Here is a 6,391-nt window from a genome sequence, read left to right on the forward strand (position 1 = left end):
TCTAAATCTATTCTGCACTTTAAATATTAATTTAATACCTTTGAAAAAGAAAGAAAAATAAAGTAATTTAACAAAATCAACTAAACACATTACAAATGTTTAGTAGGATAGAAAATATTTCACATCTCTTATTCACAAACTCTAAACAAGGTAACTAGGGAGCTTTTTTTTCTGACTTTTACTTTGAGGACAACCTTGATCATTATAATTTCATGGAATTATATTGCATTTTTGAAATCCTTCCATTTACATTGTTTCAGTAAGGTTCTAAATTGTCTTCTTGATTCCATGCAGAACAAGTCTAATGCTTTTTCTGACCCTTCAAAAATTTGAAAATAGTTTTCAGGTTCACCTTGACTATCTTCTTCAATTTATCATAGATTAAGGTTTTCTCAGTTACTACAAAGTAATTAATATTATGTTGTAGGAATGGAAGCTAATATTTGACAATAATAAAAATCCATGGTTTTAATTCAGTCCAAAGAGATTTCATATGAATTTTCACATTTAATTTATGATAAAAGTGACACCTGGATTGTCATCCAGAATATTTCTCTAAATATATTTATTTTATTGTCTATCAAATATATGTCTTAGTTAGAATTTGATAATACCATGGTTACTACTATTGGAAATAACTGTGACATGGAATAGTAATCATTTTGGAATCCCTAGGAAAGGCATTAGTGAGCAAACAGGAAGATGTTTTGAAAGATTTCTTTTTAATCATTCCCTCATGGGAGGCCTTCTACTTAAATAAAAAATATTGAGTGTCTGGTAAATATGAGCATATTTCTATGAAAATGGGTTTATTACTATTTAATGAGAGTTGCTCCCAAGAATTTTATAAATACCTTAATGGTTATAAAGGGTTCATGAATTGTAAAGGTCATGGCTATACTGGTGAAATATCCAAACTTACTTCCTTTTTGCCAGGAAACCAAGAACAAATCCAATATCCAACTCTTATAATTATATCCTTTTAGATATTTGGTGACACCTACCTCCCACTACTCCTTTTTAAATAACTTCTGCTCTGTTTTTAGCCACGTCCTTCCCATTCTAAATAATGTTTAATTCTTTAAGCTGCCTAAAGTGCTCTAGCAAATCTGTCTTAAATAAACAAATACACTCAGAAATCCATGAGACAGCAGAGCCCATTCCAGTGATAGAGTTTCTGAAAACAGTTGCAAAAACCTATTTTCCTTTGGTGATCTCTTTCGGGAGATGATTGGTGAATTTTTTCAGTATTTATTTTCCCCTCTGGTTCTAGAATATCAGGGCAGCTTTCCCTGATAATTTATTGAAAGATGATATCTAGACTATTTTTTTTTTGATCATGGCTTTCAGGTAGTCCAACAATTTTAAAAATGCCTCTCCTGAATCTGTTTTCCAGGTCAGTTGTTTTTCCAGTGGGATATTTCACATTATCTTCTATTTTTTTCATTCCTTAAGTTTTGTTTTTTAATTTCTCAGTTTCTCCTGAAGTTATTAGTTTCCACTTGTTCCATTCTGATTTTTAAGGAACTATTTTCTTCAGTGAACTTTTGGACTTCCTGTTCCATTTGGCCAAATCTGCATTTTAAGACATTCTTCTCCTCATTGACTTTTTGGACCTCTTTTACCATTTGTTAAAGGTGTTATTTTCTTCATCATTTCTTTGTGTATCCTTTATCAAGCTATTGAATCATTTTTCATGATTTCCTTGCATCGTTCTCATTTCTCTTCCCACTTTTCCTTCCAATTCTCTTACTTGATTTACAGAATACTTTTTGAGCTCTTTGATGACCTGCAACTAATTCATATTTTTCTTGGAGGCTTTAGATGTGGAACCTTTACTTTGTTGTCTTCTTCTGGTTGTAGGTTTTGATCTTCTTTGTCACCAAAGTAAGATTTTATAGCTTGATTCTTTCCCCTCTGTTTATTCATTTTTCTAGCCAAATTACTTTGTTTTTTAGCTCTTTGTCAAGATACGTCTCTGCTTGCAGTGTGTATAATATACTGTCCCAAGCTTCAGGAGTTTTGTGCAGCTGTTTTCAGAGATATTTCTAGGGACCTATAAATTTTCAGTTCTTCCAAGGTTGTGTGATGAAAGGAGAGGTGTTTACTCCTTCTCTGGTCTGTGCTCTGGTCTCTGAGTGATCACAAGCACTCTCTTCTGCCTTGGAAATATGAGGAGGAGTTCCTCTCCAGTGCTCTCACAAGTTTCCCCATGCCAGTGCTCCTTCTCACCCCAGGACCACCACCTGACACTATGACCTGGATGCAAGCAAGAACAAGCAAGAGAATCATGTCCCAGCACTACCAAATAGATTCCTGTGATCCACCTCTGCTCAGTCCCTGAATATCCTCACTAACTTTGGGCTGAGATCTCCTGGAGCAGTGACTACTGTTGTCACCACCACTGCCACCATAGGGATGGGGCTTAGTCAGACCTTGATCCTCTCTCACCAGGTCCAAAAGACCTTTTCTACTGACCTTCTAAGTTATCTTTGGCATTTGTGGGTTGAGAAGTCTAGAAACTGCCATAGCTACCAGTGATTCAGTGCCCTGAGGTCAGCTCTGGCTCCTCTGTGATGGCATGGCCCACACTGGAGTGCATTCTCTCAAACTGGTGCAACAGACCTTTCCTATTGCCCTCCCAGGTTGTCTTGGGCTGGAAATTTGTTTCACTTTGTCATTTTGTGGATTCTGATGCTCTAGGATTTGTTTAGAGCAATTTTTACAGGTATTTGGAAAAGTTTGTGGGAGAGCTCAATCGAATCCCTGCCTTTACTCTACCATATTGCTATTTGCTTTCTTACTCTATGTTGCCCTATGTTGCATAGCTTATCTGCTAAGCCCTACAGATAAGATGGAATGTGAAAAGTCAAATCCTGCCATAAGGATTGTAAGGATTTAAAAAAAAAAACATGCAGATTGTGTAAAGTGTATATGGAAAGGAATCTCAGGGAAGATATATGGATTACTCAGGGAGGACATAAGCAGTGTGGGGGAAAGGAAAGTGAAATGGAAGAGGTTCTGCCAATTGCAGAAGATAAATTTTGTGTTATGCAAATTAAGCTGGGAAGCTAGGAGCCACAAACAAAAATGGAAAGCATTGGGGCATAAAGAAGAACTCCTTTCTGAAAGTGCATACAGTTGGTGTACACAGTGGCTTGTATGAGGGATGAAAAGAATGTCAGTGTCACTAGACTATGTGGATGCAAGTAAAGTTTAAGGAGACAGGGAATATAGGAAGGGACAAGTTTATGAAAGAAAAGTTCCAAACAGGATTTTATATTTGATGTTTAGAGTACTAAACAAAACAGTGTAGAAAGGATACCGTGGTTATACCTTAACAATAGATAGATATCTTTGATGGTTGAGTGACCATTGAGTGGTAGACTGAAATGTGAAGAGACTTTACGTGAGGCATAGAGACCAAATAGAAGGCTATTGAAATAGTCTGAAAACAGGGAGATGAGAGGCTGCACTAGAGTAATATTCAAGTCTCAGTGGCAAAAGGAATATAAAAAAAGAGATGATATCAAGGTTAAAAAATAGATAAGAAGAGAGGATTTGTTATTTTTTTGGTGGGGTTATCTCATTGTTTTTGAATATATTGTGTGTAAGATATTGATGGCATATCCAGTTGTAAATATCTAAGAGGCAGGTGTTGATGTGAGTCTAGAATTTGAGAGAAAGTTTGGGGGTTATAAATAGATTTGGTAATTATCCATATAGAAATGATGATTTAACCCAGAGAAATGATGAGGACACACCTTATAAAAGCTGAATTTTCATTTAAGAAGTACTAACATAATATGAAAATTCAATACTTCAAAACCAGAACACTGTGAAAACATTATTCTTCTCTGCAAATCTCAAACTGTAGTGTCAAAAGAAAAGATAAGAATGTCTAAGACAGAACCTTGGAAATAAACCGTAAAAATTGAGCAAAGAGACATAAAAGGAGGGAGTCATAGAAGTGGATAGAATTAGGAGAGAGGTGTCCTAAAAACCAAGAGAAGAAAGAATTTTTAGGAGAAGAACGTGATCAATAATGTTAAAGGCTACAGATATTTCAAGAAAAATGAGAACTGAGAAAAATCCATTTGAATTACAAAGTAGAGATTTTTGATAATTTTGGAGATAGAAGTTTCTATTGAAAAATGAACATTTAGCAGGATGATTTCTGGGAAAACAACTGTAAAGACTAACATGAACTTACACAAAGTGAAATAAAGAAAACCAGGAGAACATTACACACAGTAATAGCAATATTGTATGATAATGACTTAGCTTTAGCTTTTCTCAACAATAGTGATCCAAGAAAATTCCAAAGGACATATGATGAAAAATGCTATCCTCTTCCAAAGAAATAATTGTTGGAGTCCACATTCAGATGAAAGCATATATTTTTGCTTATTTTTTTCTATTTCTGATCAATCTTCTTGTTCATTATGGCTGATTTGAAAATATATTTTGCATGATTGCATATGTTTAACATATATCAATTTATTCATTGTCTCAGGAGGGAGAGGGCAGTTAGGAAATAAAAAAATTGGGAACTAAATTTAAAAAAGTATATTCAAAATTGTCTTTACATGCAGTTGTGAAAAATATCCATCAAAAAGATTCTTTAATAAAGAAAAAAATATTTGCTAAGCATTAATTCATTAAGTATTAATTAAGAAGAAAAGATTTATTAAAAATGCAATAAAAAGAAGGTAAAAAAGGTGAAGAAGAAAAACCATATAAAAGAAAGTTTTGAATCAAGAGAGAGAAGTGGAAACACTAAACAAACATGATTATCTAAAAAAAAAAAGACACAAAGGAGAAGACAAATTTAAGATGACAGCTAACTCACGTGGTTATATTAAGTGACATTTTTAAGGGTGGGCAGATATGTTTATAGACATCAGAAAAGCAGCCAATAAAAATGGAAAATTTGAAGATAAGAGGCAGAGTATGGATGGCACTGGGGCCTGTATGGTGGAGAAGATAAGGGATCATGAAGAGGGGTTGGTACTGGTAAAAAGCTACATTTTCATGTGGCTTGTAGTTTAAAGGGTAATTAGTGGAGAAAAACATTAGTGATTTGAGGTGGATGGGAGAAGAAAGAAGTCTCAGTAAAAGTCTAATTTTTCCAATGAAGTATTAGGTGAAGTTTTTAGCTAAGGAAAAGGGGTGCTATGGGAGATCTGAAGACAAAACATAAGGTTTAAAAAGTCTATGATGTTAAGTGGCATACTTAATTGATTAGAAAAGCATAAGATAATTATATGGATGCTATGTAGGTCCAGTTAAGATTATGTAACAGAAATTTGAAATGACCTCAATCAACCTATATTTATAATTATCTTCATCTCTATACAGTAACAAGTTAATAGAGGTAAAAATTATGAAAATCAGAACTCCAAAGTTGGAGTTTAGTAAGGCACAACAGATTAGATTAAAGTGCAAGGAATGGGAGAATATTCTATTCTAGAAAATAGCTTTTGCTTGAAGTGATTCATCAATGGTTGCAGATAAGTTAGCATAAAATAGTTAGTATTGCTAATGATGGCCTGAGAAATAATTGAGGGCTTGAAAATCAAGGAAGAGTGAAGAAGAAAGTATGTAACCTAGAGGGGGAAAATGAAATAATAAATGATATTTTTCCAATAAAATAATGTCAGAGTTCATTAAAATGATTTAATGCAAGATTATAGATATAATAATTTATTTTTGCTTCTCATATCCTAGGTTGTCCTTCACTTCTTTTTTATTTATGCATTTTCAATCTATTATTCTCTCTTGTTTCTTTATTGAGGCTTGCTATTGCAGAGTCATGTTCTCATTGTGGTTCCATGCTCTCATACTCCATAGTTTTCTTCTTCTTTTTTTTCTGTTTCACTACATGTTAGATTATTTCCTTTCTCCCCCTTTTTTGCAGTACTTGTTCATAGATTCCTGATTTTTTTAAACCATTAATAGAGGCATATTTTCATCTCAATTGGGTTGGACTGTACACATTTATAATATACAACTTAGTATTTCCCTCTTGCTATTGTTATTCCTGTATTTGTTTTCTTTTCTTTGTCCAAGGTCTTTGTATTTTCTTCTTACTGAAATCTTTGCTACTCCCCCTTTATCTACTTTATCACTTTGTTCCTGAATTCCTCCTCTCTGTGCTTTTCTTGGGTGACAAGACTCAAAGATTTTCAGCTTTTTCCTGTGATGGAAATTTCACAATTCACCAGTCTATGTCTCAGTCTCAAATGAAATTTTCTTGATTAGAACTAGTCCCAGATAGATTCTGTACTCTTTCTCTCAAACTTGATGGAAATTGTCAATGCTCTATTCCTCACACACAATATGATTTTCGATTCTGATGACCTGTCCAGTTCTCTCTGTTTTTCAGTTT

Source organism: Notamacropus eugenii, chromosome 6 (assembly GCF_028372415.1).
Source record: "Notamacropus eugenii isolate mMacEug1 chromosome 6, mMacEug1.pri_v2, whole genome shotgun sequence".
Taxonomy (NCBI): Eukaryota; Metazoa; Chordata; class Mammalia; order Diprotodontia; family Macropodidae; genus Notamacropus; species Notamacropus eugenii.